The sequence below is a fragment of the Mus caroli genome, unplaced genomic scaffold (genome assembly GCF_978045245.1).
Source record: "Mus caroli unplaced genomic scaffold, Mus_caroli_1 scaffold_3, whole genome shotgun sequence".
Lineage (NCBI taxonomy): Eukaryota > Metazoa > Chordata > Mammalia > Rodentia > Muridae > Mus > Mus caroli.
Window position 1 is genome coordinate 89,047,287 of NW_028227258.1, and position 22,207 is coordinate 89,069,493.

The 22,207-nt window shown below is 34.7% G+C and overlaps 1 long non-coding RNA gene across 1 annotated transcript in view; it reads right to left on the reverse strand.

The window, feature by feature from the left end:
* LOC147005619 (uncharacterized) overlaps positions 1-22,207 on the reverse strand; it is a 442,787-nt gene that overhangs the window by 179,776 nt on the left and 240,804 nt on the right. The gene's annotated exons all lie outside the window — the stretch shown is intronic.

The following is a 22,207-nucleotide window of genomic DNA, read 5'->3' on the forward strand; positions in this document are numbered from 1 at the left end:
ATGAAATAGTCACTCAATCTGTTCTCTATGTGTCATTTCAAAAATACTCTGTCATTTCCTCAACTGACCTCACCCTGGAAATGACCACACTGACAGAAGATAATTATTTCCTATGCATTCTGATTGTTCAACATTAAAGAACACTCTGTCTTCATGTGACCAACCATACAACACTCTGATATGAACAAAACTACTTCTCAGGGGAGGTCACAAAACTAGAGTCATAAAAACAAATTGTGCTTCTTGTATTTTAAAATGATTTTAAATATAAGAGCTATGGAATACAGTGCACATATTAAGAGGAGAGCTTTGTAATTAATTTTCTTTGTGTTGTTTGTAAAGATGTGGGTTTGTGAACATACATGGCATACACTCATGAAAATATTTTTTTCCTGTGAGTCATAATCTAAAAAGCTTGAAAGTGTTTTCAGGGTCTCATGATTTGGCTTGAATAATTCATATTTTCTCTGCTCTATGGTAACAGAATTTCCAAAGTATTGCAAAATTTTATCATGTCTTGCCCCTGGTTCTCTCCTGGGTTAATAATTTTCCTAGGCTTCATTGGGTTTGTCCTTGCTCTTCAATCTCAACTTTATTCTAATATTTTAGAGAAGTTTACAGTAAGATTGAAAAGTTCTCATATATCATTACAACCATGGATTATTAATTATTAATGTCATATCAGGTTGAACATTAATCATCATCAATAAGTAAGCCTACATTGTTACATTAACAAAGCCTATGACTAAAAAAAATTATTGATACTGTTTTGTCTTCTGAAATATATATATATATATATATATATATATATATATATATATATATATATATATATAAAAATCTGGAGCCGGGCGTGGTGGCACACGCCTTTAATCCCAGCACTCGGGAGGCAGAGGCAGGCGGATTTCTGAGTTCGAGGCCAGCCTGGTCTACAAAGTGAGTTCCAGAACAGCCAGGGCTATACAGAGAAACCCTGTCTCGAAAAAACCAAAAAAAAAAAAAAAATCTGGAAAAATATATACTATCTGAAATTATATCTATATCTATATCTATATCTATATCTATCTATATCTATATTCTCATCACATACATAGTAGCTTCACTGTATTGCAAATATTGTTGCTGGCATTTGGTCTTTCCCAACCAGTAATACCTGACAACTACTCCTAATTCCATCTTTATAGTTTTGCCTTATAGTATAGAAGTGAATCAAATAGTATGTAGTACTGTTCTAGACCTTTTGGATTCTTTCATTTAATAACAAGCAATTGAGTGTTCTCTGTTTTGTCATAGCTTCATATTTCTGACTTAATTTTTCTTTTCTAAAAATTTAAAACTAGATTTTTTTCTCATACACAAGAACACAATCACAGTTTTCCCTCCTTCCTAGTATTTTGATTTATCCTGTTTGACAGTTGTCTTTTGGAACCATGCTCTTTTATGAAGAGGAAATGGAGAGGGAGTAGATCTGGGGATGAGAGGAGGTGGGATCAGTGTTGAGAAATGGTGGCACAGACCTTGTTGGAGTGGTCATTCAATGTTTGATTTAACTTATGGCCTACAATACAAGACAGAGCCTATATCTTGGATTTCCTGAATGTCCAGGAAACAGATATTAGATAGCCCAGAGAATTAGTGTAGAACCAAACATGACTGGCAAAAAAAAAAAAAAAAAAAAAAAAAAGCAGTGAGATCATTACTAAGGTCTTCTACTATACTGATAGATTGGTACCTTGTTCAGTTACCATGAAAGAGATTACTATTAAAGTTTTGCAAATATTTATTTGTTTGTTTGTTTGTTTGTTTATTATCATTTAAGAATGAATTCATGCTATAGTATGTTACCTGAAGTCACAGGAAAACTTGTAGAAGTTGGATTTTTTATTCATGGGATGTTCACTAAATATCATACTCACTGTTTTAATGTTTGGCTAGTCATGAAGAACACTCCTAAAAACATACATTAGAGATTTTCATATGGATGCAACTTTTCAACTGTTGTTTAAATTGCTCAGAAGGGTGATGCTAGATCCTGTGACATGAGCAGGTAACATTTGTAAGATACTGACAAGTTGTCATCCATCCACAGTGAATGGAACATTTTGCACCACCACTAGCAAGGAATGAGAATTTCTGATCGTCACTCTCTGCAGCATGTCTTGTCACTTGCAATTCAGAATTTGGCATTCCAATACATATGTGGTGGATCCTTTCTTTAATGGGCAATTCAATAATAACTTAGGCAGTTGTACATCTTGTGGACTATTTTGACTCAAAACACACCAAAATAAATCTTCCTATGCTTCCTGGGTTTGAAAGCATATGCCACCATACCTGGTGATTTAGTTTCACTTGCTAATTAGGGAATTTACAGTTGTTGTACTTTTAGATTTCTTTATAACACTCTTTTACTGCCTATTTTTTTCCTAGTTAAATCAAATCACCTGAAAAATGAAGGATTCAGATTATCCTAAAATTGCTAAAGGTATCTATCAGATGTGTGTGTGTGTGTGTGTGTGTGTGTGTGTGTGTTTACTTCCTTTTGACTTGTAGCAATAAAAATAAATTATGTCAATTTGATGTACTTTCTCCATATTTGTGCTTCTTCAGCTATGATGTGGCAACCTCTGACAATCCCTTTTTAGGCTTCTTGTGAAGATAGATCATTATAAATGGTAGTTTAATGCAGAACATACATAATCATTTTCTTAGTTATTGTTCTATTGCTGTGAAGAAACACCATTAACAAGATGATGAATATAAAGGAAAGCATTTAATTGGAGTCTTGATTAAATTTCAAAGAGTTACTCCATCATCATCATGGTGGTGACAGTGGCAGTTGATATGCAGGCATGGTGTTCAAGAACTAGCTGAGAACTTTTCTCTGATCTAAGCTACAGGCAGAGACAGGAGGGAGAGAATGGGGGTAGGGGAGGAGAAAGAGATTCTCTCAGCTAGTTACTCATGCCTTGGCCAACCTACTTTCTTATACATCCCAAGACAACTAGTACAGAGATGGCACCACCACAATAGTCTGGGCTCTCCTCCATCAATTACTAATTTTAAAAATGCCTTACAGCTGGAACTTATGGAGGCAGATTCTCAACTGAGACTCTTCACCTCTAATGACTCTATCTTGTGTCAACTTGACATAAAACGAACCAGTCCAGAGCTGATGATTTCATTCTGTATATGCTCAATTCTTAGTATTGAAATCCTTTAATCATCAATCCTGACTTAAAGTTGAAGTTCTATGCCTGCAAATACATCACCTGAAATGTAAAAGTGCCCTATATTATTTAAAATGAATATTCTATGTCTGATGCACTTACATTTAACCTTCAAATTTTTCTTACTACTTTTGTAAATACTCCATGCAAAAGTACTACAGACCCAATGGAAATTCAAGGTAAAATAAATATTTCAATCTCAGCTACTTATGAGTCTCATACCAAATAATATCAAGACCTTCTTCATACACACACAGACACACACAGACACACACACACACCACATACATGAGATACACACACACGGGGTGGGTGCTTGAGTATGTACTATGCTCTAGGCTTAAGCCTGTTTTACTGACTTGTCTGGACTTCCCCAGTTCTGGGAAACAGAAATTTAGGCCTAGTCTCCTGAACTGCCAGATTGAAGCCTGTCATGGAATAGGGCTGTCCCAGTATCCTCAAAACTAGCTCCAGTATCCCTGGCTGTACTGATTGGTTTGTTTGAGGTTTAACCACCAGGGGCTCAGTGCTTGGCATCTTATGTGATGTTGAGTTGGACAACTTGCAGTGGTATGTTCTCAGAGTGCTTTCAGGTACAAGACCCTATTCCTTTAGTGACAATAGTATAGCTCTTGAGGTTAGCACTCTGGGATCCTCAGCCCTAAACAGAAACTAATGTTTTAGTTCTTAGGTCAGACCTTGGACTTTTGGTTCTCTTGCCCAACATGTATCTGGACATTTTCTAGCAATCTGGACTCACAAGTTGTCTTATCTTTAGGTCTTTACTACTCACATGTCTTTGTTGCCTCTATTTTTCCTTGGTAGGATATCAACCTATTCCCTAAATTCCAGCTACTACTACTTTAACAATACAAAAACTGATTCTGTGCCTCCCCTGCTGCTCTCACCAAAGCTTTATTCTATCTTCCTTTTGATAAGCAAGCTCTCTGTTATGATTTTGAACACTACTTCAGAAGGACCACAGGAGGCCCAACAGTTCCACATGAGGTTTATTGGGAGAGAGAGGGGCAAGGTGGTGGAGGAAAGAGCAGCGGGGCTTTCTTTATATATAGCTGATGACATAATCATAGGTAATGGTGCAAGGTGAGCCAAGTGGATTCTGGAAATATGGTGGCTGTTGCCTTGGTAACAGGTGTGTGCATTCCAGGTTATGTAATGTCACAGGTTTCGAGGTCCTGATACTAACACTCAGTACTGATAATGATGACCTAAATTTAGGAAGAAAAGACCATTTGAACGATGCTTTTATTAATCTTGATGAGATGATACAAGTGGGCAAAATAGGACTATGTTTCCTGTCTAGTTCATAAAGTGAACCAAATGTTTTGCTTATATGGCCAATGAGATGTGTTCTTACAAACCATAGCAGACCTTCAAGCAAATGGAGGACTGTACTCCCCCCCTAATAAAGAAAATATAATTCAAATGAGAAATTGAGCTTGTATCAAATTATAGCAGTGCCTATGAATATGAAGTACTGTGTTTGCAGCAGCAAATACATTCACAAGCCGGGCTTGTGCTGGACTGAAAGGGAAGGTGTGAAGGTGTTGAAAGACCCACAAAGTGAGGACTCCCCAACGTTCTGACTCAGGAGAGGCAACACCCCAAATCACTCACGAGAAACGGTCTTGCTGCAAACTGCAAGAGGACTTTTAATTTAAGAGCGCTCTCGGGCCCATGGTCATACACCACGCAGGGGTAGAGGACCGTGGCACCCCGAGTAGCTGGGTAAGGGGGTATTTAAAAGAAGAAACCACAACTCAAGGACGTGGGGAGGGCGTTGTTGGAAAATATCAAAGATACCAGTTAAGAGTCCCAAGGAAGTGCAAAGTCACAAGAGTCACAAGGAATACCTGGTAATTGTTCAGGTTATCTCTCAAAACAGTTTCTAAGAGTCCCTAACAATAGCACATTCTTTGAATGAACACTCTTTGAACCCAGGAAGCAGGTGGGTGGAGGAATGTCACTATCTGTTTTATGATTAGCATACCTTGGAGCATTGAATCACAGAGGTCACATTCCCAAGCCTGGGCCTAAAGGTCTAGAATTTTGTTTTTACGTTATACTTTCAGTATTCCTCTGCTAGGATTTTAACAGTAAAAAAGTTAAAAAATTCTTCAAAAGCTGATTGAAACAATTAAGGAAGGATGGATGCCTCTAGAATTCAGAACTATGCCTCAGTGGTAAACAGTTGTAATTGAAAGGGGTCTTCTTCAAGGTATTCTTGGAGTGTTCAAAAGAGCAAGTGTTGTTTCAGCTTGGTCCAGGAAGCTGCCTGACTATACTCAAAGAAGCCAATGATGGAGGTCTGACAGGTATCATTCAAGGAGTCAACAACACTATGCCCAGTACCTTACTGTATTTACAAGAGGACAAAGTGAGAGAAAGAGAGGCTGACTACTCACAAAAGACTATTAAATTTCTAATGATTTTTACCAGTGTTTAATAGTTGTTAAATAATGTTTAACACCTGTTCAGTGCCCCAGAGTGAGGTGAATCTTATCCTCACCTGCTTCACAATCTGAGATCAGTAAATTTTAATATATTAGCAATAAAATTACTATTAATTAAATGCAAATTAATAGTGCTGTCACTGTGTTTGCAATAAAATGTTAAGTTATATTAATGGAGTCATAAAATAATAGTCATTTAAAAAAAATTAGTTTTAAAATCAAATCAATCACACATATACACATTTGACTCTTAATGGTTATTTTTTAAAAATATACAACAAAGGCATTAAACAACACAATAGTCATGCAATACTATGTGTTATATTTTATTATGACTTTAATCAGTAACTTGAAAGAATAATAAATTTAGAAGACATTTTAATGCAGAAATGTATTTTCTGCCATAATCATTTTAAATAACCATGCAAAAGAAACAATTGTGCACTAAAATTGTTTTAATTGGCCATAAAATTTCTATTGTTAGCTGGGATCAGTGGAAGTCATTCCCAGAGTAGAAATATATTGTCTTGATTAAAACACTTCCACATTTTAGCTTGGCTCAGGTTAATTACTTAGCTCTGGAAAAATAAAAGCTACAATTTATTGCATACATCTTTAAATAAGAAAGTTTACTACTTGATACAAAGGGGTGTTGGAGACGATATTAATCTTCCAATCCTTAAGGCTCAAGAAGTTCCATTCAAGTGCACTATCCATGATCACATGTTGAAATGATATTCTAGAAGACCCAAGTTCTGAACCAGGTATGAAATATTCTCATGAGTCTTCTGTAGTTTAATTCCTAGGTATAAAGTCAACAATTGAATTTAAAAGTCAAAGCATGAAATGTTCCAAATTATCTGTTAGGCAGAAAAAAAAAATTTCAAATTCTTACAGTTCTTTTTTCAAATTTGAAGTAATCATGTAAAAATCACCAGTGAAGATTATTTACATTTTTTGGAAAATCTCAGCTAACACTGACTTGATCATATTGTGACTTATGTGAGGGTTTGCTGCCAATTTTTCAAAAATTGACAACTTAATTCTGTAAAAATTTGCTAAATTTCATCATATTCAGTTTTTACTTATAGAGGTTATAGCTAATAATCAGCTATAAAAACTGATTATAGAAGGTCTGAGTGACAGAGTTGGAATACATTTTATTCTCCATAAGAAACATACTTATGATAAGGGGAGTGACTTATTATGATTGTTGGGGATGAGTTTCAATTACTGTTAAAACTGACTGAGAAATAATAAAACTGAAGAATACAAAGTCTACTTAAAATACTGATAGGATTTAATGATCTCTATTGCTATGATAAACAAAGAAAGTTATTAAAAATTTTAAAATGCGTAATTAAACTGATAGGAGAACACAGCTGTAAGAGTATAGACAGTAGCTGTGCATTTATCTGGTAAGTACAGTGGAGAGAACTTGGTTTTGTTTTCCAGTGAGCATATTCAGAGGCTCACAGCTGCCAGGGACTCAATTTCCAAGGACCTAACACTCTCCACAATTCTCTGCTGGCACTTGCCCTCAGGTACACACCCACCCACCCATACACACACACACACACACACACACAAACACACACACACATGCACACTCACACACATGCACGCACAAGCATTCATGCATACTTCACACACAATAAAAACAATACAACAAATCTTTTAAAGGAGGAAGGATATCATTCCATGAATTTCAAGTTCTTTGTATGTTTCACTACCTTTAAAAATGTTCTTCAAATATCATTTCCCTAAAATACAATCCTTACAGTAATATACCAATGATATACTAAATATATTTGGAGGTATTGAGTATTAGATAAGGTGACCATTGATTTTTCATGACACAGTGGCTTTGGAAATATTAAAAATATCATTCTCGATCCAGCAACAAAGTCCTTATTAGATAATGAGAAAGACAACATACTCTTGGGCTTTCCAAGTTTCAATAATATAACATAATAAACAATAATTCTAATTTTTAAAAATCATCTAATCTGGCACTCAATTACTGCAACTCAAAATATACTAATGCAATATTTGTAAAGCAAATTCTCAATTCTTTAAATATTAATGAAAAAAATATGGTGTGTTGTAAGTTATGTTTGTTTAGTTATGTTTGTTTAGTTATGTTTGTTTGTACTAAAAGGAAATCTTAATTTGTTGCTCTGGTTGGTCACTAACATGTTGGTATAGTGAGCTTCTGTCTGTCTTTCAGCAATCTGAGTGTCAGGTACCAGAGGTGTTATCACTCTAAGTGATTTTGCATGTAAATGTTTAAGTGAGATACTGTGATATAACACAGAATAAAAGTTTTCAGGTAAATTAATTTCCTTGAAATGCTAATTTAAATATGAATGCTGAAAAATTATAAAGTCATTCGAGAATAGTGTTAATAGAGTATTCCAATGGTAAAGATAAATAATCCAAGGGCATGAAATATGCTGGCTTTAAGAATGGTGAGGCATTTCAATGTCTCTTGTTTTATGTGGAGGTCTTTGATCCACTTAGACTTGAGCTTTGTACAAGGAGATAAGAATGGATCAATTCGCATTCCTCTACATAATAACTGCCAGTTGTGTCAGCACCATTTGTTGAAAAATGCTGTCTTTTATCCACTGAATGGTTTTAGCTCTCTTGTCAAAAATTAAGTGACCATAGGTGTGTGGATTCATTTCTGGGTCTTCAATTCTATTCCATTGATCTACCCGTCTGTTTCTGTACCAGTACCATGCAGTTTTTAATCACAATTGCTCTATAGTACAGCTTAATGTCAGGCATGGTGATTCCACCAGAGGTTCTTTTATTGTTGAGAATAGTTTTTGATGTCCTAGGATTTTTGTTATTTCAGAAGAATTTGCAAATTGCCCTTTCTAACTCTATGAAGAATTGAGTTGGAATTTTGATGGGGATTCCATTGAATCTGTAGATTGCTTTCGGCAGGATAGCCATTTTTACTATATTAATCCTGCCAATCCATGAGCCTGGGAGATCTTTACATCTTCTGAGACCTTCTTCAATATTTTTCTTTAGAGACTTGAAGTTCTTGTTATACAGATCTTTCACTTCTTTAGTTAGAGTCACACCAAGGTATTTTATATTACTTGTGACTATTGTGAAGGGTGTTGTTTCCCTAATTTCTTTCTCAGCCCATTTATTCTTTGTGTAGAGAAAGGCCATTGATTTGTTTGAGTTAATTTTATATCCAGCTACTGCACTGAAGCTGTTTATCAGGTTTAGGAGTTGTCTGGTGGAATTAGCTGCATATGTAGCAGAAGATGGCCTAGTCAGCCATCATTGGGAAGAGAGGCCCCTTGGTATTGCAAACTTTATATGCCCCAGTGCAGGGGAACACCAGGGCGAAGAAGTGGGAGTGGGTGGGTAGGGGAGCAAGGTGTTGGGGGAGGGTATAGGGAACTTTCAGGATAGCATTTGAAATGTAAATAAAGAAAATATCTAATAAAAAATTGGAAGTGATAAATTGGTATATATTTTTATAGATCATGGTTTATTTGTGGTCATAGTCAGTAAATTTTCATTAAAATACTTTTATACAAAAAAAAAAAAAGAATGGTGAAGCATTGTGATCAAAGAAGTACAATGTTTAATGTAAACCTCAGACCCTCAGCTCATGAGCAAGGGCAACATTCAAAATTGGAATCTTGGAAAGGAAATAAATCTTCAAATTATTGCTACTGGAAACTCATAGTTTAGCAAATCATAGCTCAATTGCTAGTCATGATTGTAGCCATTATCATTTTGATGAGTAAGATTTAACACTATCACTGTTATTAGGGAAAATGTCATGTCCTAATGTCAAACACAGAACATTAGCAGTTTAGTGTTAAGTGCACTATAGTTTCAGTAGTTGTTTTCATGTTTAAAATATCTACAGACAGTTTGTATTTTCAGAGAATCAGTATCTCCTATTATTACTTCCTGACTCATTACTAAGTCACTATGAGTATTACATTTAACAATATTGTTTTCCATTTGAAATGCCGATATAGTTTCTAACTGATCATTTTTAAAAATTTTTATCTGACACACTAATTTTTTGGAAATTAGTAATTTTGAAATAATCGTTAATAAACACCCAAGAGTACCTATCAAGGCCTTCTTCAATGAAGAAGCAATATGATTTAAGCAATTGGTTTTCATGAAAGCATAAACCTTATCTTGAGAGATAATATTTAGATAGCAAGGGATGGGTGAGTAGGCAAATGATATATCCAAATTAATACATATCATTAAGTAAAGAGCTATCATCAAAGTGGTTGATCTTTATTTATATTGTTTTGTGTGTGTGTGTGTGGGGGGGGGATCTTCAATAATAGGGACCTGCATTCCACTTCTGGAGATAGCCAAGGGCAGCAGCTACAAGTTATATGTTTTGGGGTGTCTCTTAGATATTTCTGGCAAAGAACTGAAAAAGAAAGCTTCCATTTTCTGGTATTGCAAATGTTGTGAGATGGTCTCAAAAAACAAAGAACCATTTTCCCAATATGCAAAGTTCACTAAAACTACTTATGTATATCTCTAAAGGGAATTGACTTGGTTGCCTCCTCCAAGAGCTTTCACAGTACCAGAAGGTACCATGCAAGCTTCCAAAGGAGATAGGCAACCAAAAGTCATAGCCTTCTTGATCTCTATAATCTAAATTAATATGCAGCATGGAAAATAATGCTAAGGGTGCAGCAGTTGCACACATACCTTGGTAGTAACTAACAGCTCTTTAAGACTTGTTCAACAAGAGGGAGGACATGCCTGATGTTAGAAAACTACTGAGCAATAGTAAAGTAGTTAATTCATGGTTATTGCAGGAGAATTTATGACCACTCAGTTGTTAAATGAGTATAATCCATAGCAGAAATCTTTAAAATTTGCTTTCAAAATGACTTCTCTGTGCAACAGACAGAGACTAATACAGAAAGCCATAACCAATCAAAATGCAGACCCCAGTTATGATGGATACATCTACAAAATAATCCTGCAGCTAAGGATCAGAGAAGACTGTGGAAAGGGGGTTGGGGGTGAAAGATTATAAAAGCGAGAGGATCAGGAACTTGGCTGTGAGATTGTGACTTCTGGTAATATGAGAAGTTCCACCCCCAAATTCTAACCAATATAATACTCTAATTAGGTATTGAAGAAGGAGTACACCAAGGAACAAGCCAAACTGGATGAAGAAATCCCCACAAGGCCTCAACCCTAAACAAAGAACTATAAGCAACTGAGAAAGGCTTGGGAATGGAAGAGGTGCCTTTCCCAGGGAGGAGCACACCAACTGATTGTCCAGTACCAAATAGTGAGCCATAAAAATATACATACAGGGACCATTATATGTACCAAACAAGTTATATCTAAGAATATATACATTTATATATCTATACATATAGGCACTCAATGACCATTTGTGGACAATAAGGGTCTGTAAATTTGAAGAAGACTGTAGAATGGTATATGGGAGTATTGGGAGGGAGAAACGGGGAGAAGAAATATAGTAATTAAATTAAAATTTCAAAAATAAGAAAATATGTAATTATATCACATTCCCTATCTCTTTCCTCCCTCATACTACCTCCCTCTGAATACCTTCCTCCCAAATTCACAACATTTTTTGCTTCAACCATTCTTAGTATTTATATGCATGCAAATGATTATAGATATAACTATCACCTGATTGGACTGTTGAAAGTGGCCTGAATATGCATTTTTCTAGGGATGACTTTTGGGTAGTGGACAACTAAGACTAATTCATTCTCTTTTAGATGTTATTATTATTTTTTTTGTGTGTGCTCTTCATCTACGGGTGGGTCCTCTGAGCTTTCCGCAACCTGCATTGGGATGTCAGCTGATGCTGATATTTTCTATTTTAGTTTATTCAGTTACCCTATTGAGATTTCACGGATGTACATGCTTTGACATAGATAGAAGGTACACTGTCACTGTAGTTCCTCCAATTAAAGTCTCTAATTTTTAACACCAGAATGAATAGTAAGAAAGAGGGGAAAATGAACTTTCAGGAGATAATGTAAGGGATATAATTTGAATTCTAAATAGCTTTATAAGCATAGAGTAACATTTTAAAAAATTAAAGTCTCTAATTTTTGACACCAGAATTTAGGGAATTACTTACGTTTTAAAGCCTGTATATTATTGACTCTTAATACATTCTTTAAGTGTTTTTTATTTCTTTTCCAGGTATGGACTCACCTAATTCTGACTGGGCTAGTACTCACTGTGTAGATCAGGCTGGCATGGAACTCACTAGGCTAGGTTTGACTTCATAGACTCCTGCCTCCACATCTGAGTTCTGGGATTTTAACCTTGAGCCACCACACTCAGCTTTATCTTACAAATTTTTAATAGATGATATTATACTACAGTTATATTATCTTCAAAGAAATTAAACTTAATTTTTCTTGAGAAAAATCTTACAATTAAATAAGTACTGAGAAAATCAACTTCAGATCATAATAACTAAGAGATATAATGTTAAATGTACAGATTTCTGTTTTATAGATTATAATTTTAGCTCATTTTATTATGATATGTTGACAACTAAATATATATATTTTAAAACAGACAGGTAGAATGTCTATGCTATATAAGTGATAAACTACATCTGAAATGTACAATAGGATCATTTTAAAATGCATTTAAGTGTTTGCTTGTACATAATGTATACGATATGATATTTGAGGGAATGTGCAATGAACATTGCTTATCAAGTTTTTCATATTCAATAAGAACAACATATTTATAGATAAATGAAACTATACTAGCTTCAAAATATCTGAAGTATAAAAATCTCTACCATCAGTTAAAAAGTTTAGCTTCCTCATAAAATGCTGCCTAAACATAGCCAAATCATACAAATAATATTTGTGATTCTTAACATAAAATATTATATGTATCCCTACCTAATATTTAAAGTGATTTTATATTAGAGAATTAATTACTCGAACATCTGACAGATTATTTTCTTAAGAAATAACACTGTGGTAGAAAATTATATATGTTCATAAAATGAAATTTAATGATACAAAAAGAAAATCAAATGAGAAAGTACAAGAGAAATATAAAGAATGTTTTCAAGGAGTCTAACTAATATTTTATATCTGAACAATATGTCCATTGTGATAGAACTCTGACCATTTCAGTGCCTTATACTATTTAGTAAAACATTTACTCAAAGTTAGTTTTGTCTTTGGGTTTCCTTTTTACAACCATTACAGAAAAGAAAGGGAAAATATAACTTAAAACAATTTCACAGGTAAATTTCTGTCAGCCATCACATTTATAAGCATGATTATAACTGTTGTTGACAATACACTGCCTATATATATTGTTTCATTTTTTTCCATTGTACTAGGAAGAGGAAAATAAGACTGTGAACATGATGTAATTTTTAAAGTGTATATTGTGGGAGTGAGGATAGTTGAACAACATGGCAGAAATAAACATCAAATGTTTATAGCTCTAAGGAGGTATTTATTTGTTGTTGATGTCTTTTGGGGATGGGTTTACTTTGTGTTTGAAGAAAGAGGTAGCATGAATCCTAAGCACATCTTTACCTATACCTAACTTTAAAAATACTTCACATAGTTTTCATAGAGTACTGACAGAACTTGAAATTTAAATATGGAGTAGTTTTATGTAAAGAAAAAGAGATTGTGTGCTTAGCGATTTTGTTGAAAAACAAATAGTTTTACAGTGTGGCATCTTTTCCCTGACCTTGGCAGTGTGTATAATGAGATGGTTAGCTTGGGTGTAATAAAAGTTCTGGGACAGATAAAGAATCCGTTACAGGAATGGAATTTAGTTGTGCCCAACTAATTTCTTCAAATAGCTCACATATAGAAAACAGAGGGAAGATGCATAAAACAAGAACAGTAAAATAGTTCACCCAAGGTCATGTAATGAAGGACTGCTATGTCTGAACTTTGAATACTAGTTCTCATCAGGGAAACAAATTTATATAATGATAAATGACAATATTAAAGGAAATAAATATGTACATGCATATATTTACTTAAACACTGAGTTTTATTTTTTTTTTTTTTCTAAACCACAAGAGAGAAGTAAAATTTGATGGGCAAGCTTCAGGGCACAACAGCTTCTGACCTCATGAGGACCAAGAAGCATAGAAGCAGGAGTTCACAGGAACAAAATATAGCACTTAAGGGCATAGCCTAAAATATTCGTTCTCTACATCTAGGTCTTAATTACTAACCCAGCCTTCAAATGAATATTTTCCATAGGAAGACAGATCTTTATTTCAAAGACATAAAAAAGCTCCATCTCTGAATATTGAGTCATTGGGCTCCAAGTCTTCAGCAATGAGCCTTAGGTAATCTACAATAACTAAATCACAGCTGAATATTAATATAATTTTTCCAGTATCCTGAAAGATTACATAGTAGGAGATAAATTTGAACTCAGTATTTCTAACTCCAAAGTCTATAGTTCACATCTTCTAATCTCTGTTATCAGTCTATACAGTTTCAAATAATACAATTGAAAGCTTCCTTATGTAAAAGTAAGATCACCCGTTGTTGACACAGCTGTTCTACTAAACATAAGTAAAAGCCAAACTCAGGATCTTTATGAGAGGTATTTTCTTGTTTTTAACCTATATATTTCTAAACTCCACAGGATTCTTGGAAACTATAGAAAATTTGACAAGAAATGAAACTAAATGCCTTAAGTGGAGAGGTTTCTAATTATGCAGTGAATAGTCTATAAATATGTTAATTTTTTCTTTCAGGGAAAGCTTTAAAAGCTATTGATAATTTTCTTTCTCCTGTTTATATACTATAAAGTGTTATATTCTATAAAGGACACTTTTATAGAATAGGGAACTAGATCCATTAAAATTAAAAGTGTTAGATGTCAATAATGTATCAAATTGTTCACACTACTAAAGTTCAAACTAAATTAAAATAAAAATAAAGAGAATAGGCAAAGAACACAGAAAGAAATAAGAATCAAAATTAGTAAATTAAGAAACAAGACAGAGAAGTCAGCAATGATGGATGATAGCTTCTTGAAATGACAAGCAGGTGTGCAAATCTCCAGCAACACTCATACAAGCAAACCCAGTGGAAGCAAAGACAACAAAACCAGAGATAATACAAAACTCAGAGAGAAGATTATATCACTGCAGTGGAAAACAGTGAAATATGTACACTTTAGAAAGATACAAGTTATCAAGTTGGACTTGAGAATTTAAAATTTCAGATAATAGGCATATTAAAAGCATAAGCTGAAAGTTTGTATAATAAAGACACAAGTCAAAAAGTACTATACACAAATTCTATCAACAACCAGGTAGTAGGAGTCATTCCACTGTTGAATAACAGTTGAGTAACAGAAGCAGACAAACTAAGAGCTACTTAAGGGGTCTGCAACCCTATAGGAGGAACAACAATATGAACTAACCAGTATCCCCCAGAGCTTGTGTCTCTAGGAGGATCCAATGAAACTTGAAGTGCCCCAAAGTGGGGACAAGGACTTTACTGTTTTCTGAACTTACTGTTTCTCGCTTATTCCTCCTGCCTTCCTGTTTTATTTGCTATTTACCAAGAGATGGAAAACTTATGGCAAGTCCTGTGAGCTGAGTGATGTATAAGGTGCACTTGTGTAAACCCTACTTATGCACATACATCTGGATTTCTCCCAGGTTCAGAGTTTGCCAGGTATTGTGCAGAGAAGTGGAAGAAAATAGACAAGATATCATCTGGAGAAGGCAAAGATGCAGGTTAGTCAAGGACCTATGAGACATCTCATATTTCTTGTTCTGTCAAGTTTTCTCATTCAATAAATATTAAATATAAATTTATAAAGAATTTTGAATGGAAGCATGAGATGAAGGTGTTCTTATGATTTGGGATCCTCTCTTATAACTGCCTGTAAGAGAAATTCATTAGAGATTTATGGAATTAAAATTTAGACAATTTGGGAAGAGAATAGAAAATCCTGTGTGTCTTGTGGTATATCTGAAGTCAAAATTAGCATGAGTGATAACTGTGAATTTAGCATCTATACCCAAAGCAGAGGAGAGTAAAGTCAACTAGACACACAAGGATAGACTGATACATGGAGGGTACATAGGAGTCCATTTCTGCCACTCACCCAGGCTAGCATATCATACATCTAGTTAGTAATTTACATGATTCTGGCTTGATTCAAAGAGTATCAAAGAAGGTGATTTTCAACAAATTGGAACGACTGGAGTGCAGCAATGTGATCAATATGAGTGAAGTGATCATCCAGAATATGTGCAAATTGTAATGCTGTCTGGCACCCTAAAACACCCTTCAGTCTCATTTCTTTTAAAAGTCTATGTATATTTCCCTTGGGATCTGTCATTTCATGAAAGAAGAGGAAGAACAAAATCCTAGAAAATGTATTTCCAGTTTAATAAAGCAGATCTAGTCACCACTCTGCTATAATATTAGAAGACAAGCCAGGAGGAAACTGTTCCATATGAATTCAAATTAAAAACAGTATAAAAATAAAATTATCAACAATTCACCCATGTGTTTTGATGCCAGTAAGTTAAGGAAATGTCAAAAGGATAGATAAGGAAAACACAACACAACATTCTTTATGAAAGCATTCTTAATTTAGTATTAGGAAAGTAATTAATCAGAGCAAAAAGTATAGTATTCAAATAAAATATGGGAGAAAGAAGAAAGGAAGGGGACTTAACTAAGAATAGTCAAGCTTATTTAACATTTGACTTACAGTATATAAAAATTTCATTGTAACACTAACAGCTTCTAAAGTATATTATATGTCCTATTCCTTATATTGTGTAATTACTACAAGAATCCCCATTTAGTGATTAGGTTATAAACTATGTAGTCAGCTATATTCTAAAGTCTGTGTGTTTTACATATGTCATATTAAAACACACATGCATGAAAAGCTAAGTAAAATGGATGATTTAATTAGGAGAACTGGTATTTATTAAATGAAGTTCTGGAAAGAATAGAAAATGGAATGCCAGGGCAAGGAAGCAGGAGTGGTTGGGCTGGGGAGCAGGGGGAGTGGGAAGAAAATAGGGGATTTTCGGAGGGGAAACTAGGAAAGGTTATAAATAACATTTGAAATGTAAATAAAGAAAATATCTAAGAAAAAATAAAAAAGAAAGAAAATGGAAGGTGAAGGTCATTATCAAAGGAGAATAAACGAAGAATTTCATGTATATGAAGTCTGAAATCTCACTCACTAGATCAAGGCACGTCATTACTATGCAGAACACTGTTAATAATGGGGAAAGTAGGCCACCAAGATCAGACTGTCAAAGGTGTCTTGAACCTCATGACTCAAGTCTATTGAAACCATGAGCGAGAAAATTGTAAATACTCAAATGAATTTAAGGAGAAATGAAAATGTATTAAAACATAAGTTGTATCTAACAAACAAGAATGTTAAAACCCATGAAAATATAAAGCACTTATTTAGTTATTTAATCTTTAAATGCATGCTTCAAGAAAATAAAGGCTTTAATCAACAAATAAAGGCATCCAATCCAAAATAATAATGGATCCATCAAGGGAAAGAAGGTACAGTAAACCCCAAGGACAAAGGAAGCTTATTTCAGACTACAGTAGGGAAATATAGAGGAGAAGGGATAAGTTTACACTTGAGTAATTGTCTAGATTAGGATGCATGTGTACACATCTGTAGTAGACTGTCTTGATTACATTAATTGTAATGTATGTAGAAATACTCAACTCATGTGAGAGGCACATGTCCCTGGGTTTTAGTCCTGGAGTGTACAAGAAAGCAGAAGGTGATCTGTGTGTATCAGCACACATTCACTCACCTTTCTCGGCACTTGACTGAAGTTATGTGACGATGTTGTTTCTGATATTCTCATCTCCCACAAATAAGGACTGTTAGTCAGCATTGTGAGGTGAAACAAAGCTGTTCCCCATTAATGCTGCTTCTATTGTGGGTATTTCATAAGATAAAATTTTAATGGTCCTGAGTACATTAATGTTTTCATTCTCACTAAATGCACTTCTAGGAAATGTCTTTAAAATTACTAAGTATATAACTAGGTTCAAAATGGAAAAGAGGAACACTTTTTATATGAGGATTAGATATTTCTAGTACAAGAAAGTATAAAGAAAGAAGCAATAAGTTTGGAGAGAGATACCATTTTCCTACAAGTCAAGTGCTATAAGACTAAGAGAGAAATGGAAATGTGCCAATCTCACAGGATTTACAATCATCTGGCTCCCTGACTAACATCTCTGTGTTCACAGATATGGTTTCCACAGGCTCCAGGAAGACTGTTGTCCAATGCTTACATAGCTCAATGTCTGTGAGTAAAAATGCCTCTTTTATGTTTTATTCTCACAAGAAACACCATTCTTGGTACAGAAAGCTCATTGTGACCTGGCTTCCCATCCTCTCTGGTCCCTGCTTTCATGCTGAGTCCTTAAAAACCTTAATTTCTGGCAATTCAAATAACTTCCAATTCATTACCTCTACCCAGTATCTTGTTGCTTTGCCTCTGTCGATTCTTATTTTTCTGAGTAGATATTAAATACCTCAGGGTGTTGTTCATTGACATGAACATTTAGAAAGTTCTCTCACAAATTATGGCCAATACTCTTTACCAATGATGTCAATTTTGTCTGAAAGGAGAAAGCCACAGCATTTTATTTTTCATGGATTATTAAGTTTCATGTGCATGTACACCAGGTGAAGACACCATTCTATGATAAACATCACTTACTTGTTTATTTATTTTGTTTATTCATTCATTTGTTTGCTTCGTAGCAAAACTTACAAATAACTATTGGTCAGGAAGCTCCACTGGAGCAGGTATCTTACCATCCTCTTATAGACATTGACTATTATTTCAAATAATGCCTGGTATATTATACACAGTTAAAAGACATTTAGTATTTTAATAAAGGATAAATGAATTAAGGGAAAGTAATTTTTCTAAGATGTCTTTAGCACCTTGAGACTTCAAAAACTTGTCATTTGATAACAAAGCAAGATACTGTCACTGTTTCTGGTTCAAGATTAAATATATTAAGATAAATATTATTACTTTATATCTCATCAGAAAAAATCCTGATCTTAAAAGGTCAATAAGAAACAGTAGAATGATTTTATTTCTGGGACTTCAACTCTATTCCATTGATCAACCTGTCAGTCTCTGTACCAATACCATGCAGTTTTTAATCACTATTTCTCTGTAGTATAGCTTGAGGTCAGGGATGGTGATTTCCACAGAAGTTCTTTTATTGTTAAGAATTGTTTTAGCTATTCTGAGCTTTTGTTTTTCCAGATGAATTTGAGAATTGCTCTTTCTGTGTCTTTTAAGAATTGTGTTGGAAACTTTTTTTTTTTTTTTTTTTTTTTGGTTTCTGGCTGTCCTGGAACTCACTCTGTAGACCAGGCTGGCCTGGAACTCAGAAATTTGCCTGCCTCTGCCTCCCGAATGCTGAGACTAAAGGTGTATGCTGGGGCCTAGCAAACACAGAAGTGGATGCTCACTGTCAGCTATTGGATGGATCATAGGGCCCCCAATGGAGGAGCTAGAGAAAGTACCTAAGGAGCTAAAGGGATCTGCAATCCTATAGGTGGAACAACAATATGAACTAACCAGTACCCACCCCGGAGCTCGTGTCTCTAGCTGCATATGAATCAGAAGATGGCCTAGTCGACCATCAGTGGAAAGAGAGGCCCATTGGTCATGCAAACTTTATATGCCCCAGTACAGGGGAACGACAAGGCCAAGAAGTGGGAGTGGGTGGGTGGGGGAGCGTGTGGGGTACTTTTGGGATAGCATTGGAAATGTAAATGAAATAAATACCCAATAAAAAAAAGAACATCAAAAAAAGAATTGTGTTGGAATTTTGGTGGGGATTGCATTGAATCTGGATGATCATTTTTATTATGTCAATTCTATAAATCCATGAGCATGGGAGATCTCTCCATTTTCTGAAGTCTTCTTTGATTCCTTTCTTGAGACACTTGAGGATTTTGTCACACACTTACAGACAAATGATCTTTTACCCAAAAGGAGCCAAAAATATATAGTGAGAAAAAAAGAAAGAATCTTCAATAAGTGGTGCTGGTCTAACTGGAAGTCTGCATGTAGAAAAATAAAAATAGATCCATATTTGTCACCTTGCACAAAGCTCAAGTCCAAGTGTATCAAGGAATTCAACATAAAACCAGATACACTGACTCTAGTAGAAGAGAAAATGGGAAAGAGCCTGGAACTCATTGGCACGGGAGGTGGGGAGGGAAATTTCTTAAACAGAATTCCAATGGCTCAGGCTCAAAGATCAAGAATTGATAAATGGGACCTCATGAAACTGGAAAGCTTCTATAAGGCAAAGGGCATAATCAATAGCACAAATAGTCAACCTACAGATTGGAAAAAAAAAAATTCTTCACTAACCCCACACCCAACAGAGGGCTAATATCCCTGAAGCTAACCACCAAGAAGCCAAAGAACCCAGTCAAAAATGGTGTATAGAACTTAACAGAATTCACAACAGAGAAATCTCGAATGGCTGAGAAGCACTTAAAGAAATGTTCAAAGTTCTTATTAATCAGGGAAATACAAATTAAAATGACTTTGAGATTGTACCTTACACCAATCAGAATGACTAAGATAAAAAACTCAGGTGTCAATGCATGTTGAGAAGGATGTGGAGAAAGATGAATACTCCTCTATTGTTGGTGGGATTGCAAACTAGTGCAACCACTCTAGAATTCAATCTGAAAGGTCCTCAGAAAACTGAAAATAGATCTTCCTGAACACCTAGCTATACCACTCTTGGTCGTATACCCAAAAGATGCCCCACCATGCCATAGGGGCACGTATTCCACTATGTTCATAGTGACCTTATTTGTAATAGCCAGAAGCTGGAAACAATCCAGATGTCCCACAACAGAAGAATGGATACAGAAAATGTGGTTAATTTGCACAATGTGATGTACCAGTTGATATTTTAGAATTAGGTATGACAAACTTGAGAAGACAGTTATCTTAGTCTTAATTCAATGTTCTTCCCAAAAGATATTTTACATTGCTAATTAATTCATTTATTCACAATAAGAAATGATACGGGGGAGCCACTGGGTTAGGAATTTACTTATGAGATTCTGTTAGAGAACCTGTCTCATGTCATCTAGATTTAATCCACTGAGACACATTGTTCTCATCATTTTCAGTGACTACAATCAGCACATGGAAGGAACAATTGATTGTCTTTAGTGTGTCATCAATACAAAAACATGTTATATATTTTACAGTGTAACTGTAAAATTCAGAGAGGAAAGATTAAGTCCTTAATCTTGGTGAACATAGTGAAATACATATATACAATTATTCTTAACATAGCTGCAATATTTCCTCTTACTCTGAACTTAGATTTTTTTCATGTGTTATGATAATAGTGCTCTACTATAGTAGACTCTAGTAACATTGCTATGTAATTCGTAGTTCTGTCACCTGTCTGTGTCTGTCCCAGTTATTTGATCTCCTTGAACCTTATTATTTTCATCTATAAAAGTGGTATTACATTTGTAGTGTCTTATATAGTATTTGTGATGAGGAAATTTAGTACAATGTAGCAACACAGCAGAGTCTCCAAGATATAGACAGTATTTAATGACTATGAATTCTTAATGCATGGCTATTTTAAAGAGGAGTAGGAAATAATTACACACTTATAATGGCTAAATACAAATGTTAAGAAGAGCAATATTTCCTACAGTGTTGTCTTGTATAACCTTGACGATTGTGAAGTTGTGCTGTTTCATATGAGGCTTTCAGTAAGGTCCTTCTACAGCTGCCAAATATTGCTTGATATGAAAACATATCCCTAACTTGCTTCACTCAGATCACACATCAGCACATCACTTAATGATCAGCATTTTCTAATATTATCACATTATATGTCAATTTCCTACCTCTACAGATATATCCTTTCTTCTAGTTTTCTATCTCAGTAAGGATATCTTCCCATAATGTAATGAGTCCTGTTTTCTTTGAAACCTGCTAGTTGTGTGACCTTAAACAAATCATTTCATTTACTGGCATTCAACTTGTGCCTGCACAAAATAGTATTATAGTGCATGTTGCATTCGTGAACTCTTATTTATTTATTTATTTATTTATTTATTAGCTTACAAAGAGTTAGTTTTCATTACTACATTCTTCAAATACATTTTGATTTTCCCCTTGTTCTTCTCCCTCCTTCTGTGCCACTCATCTTCCCAGCTGTGTGCCCTCCCAACCACAATAGCCTTTCCACCCCCTGCTTCTCAACACCTCCTGTTTCCTTCTGGAGGTCTTCTGACTAGTTTTATCATCTTTACTCATTCTCACAAACTTTTACATACATGCAAACATTAAAGTTAGTATATACATACACAGTAGAGCATACAACATACATTTGAATATTATATATGGTGTTCGTCATAACAGTGTGC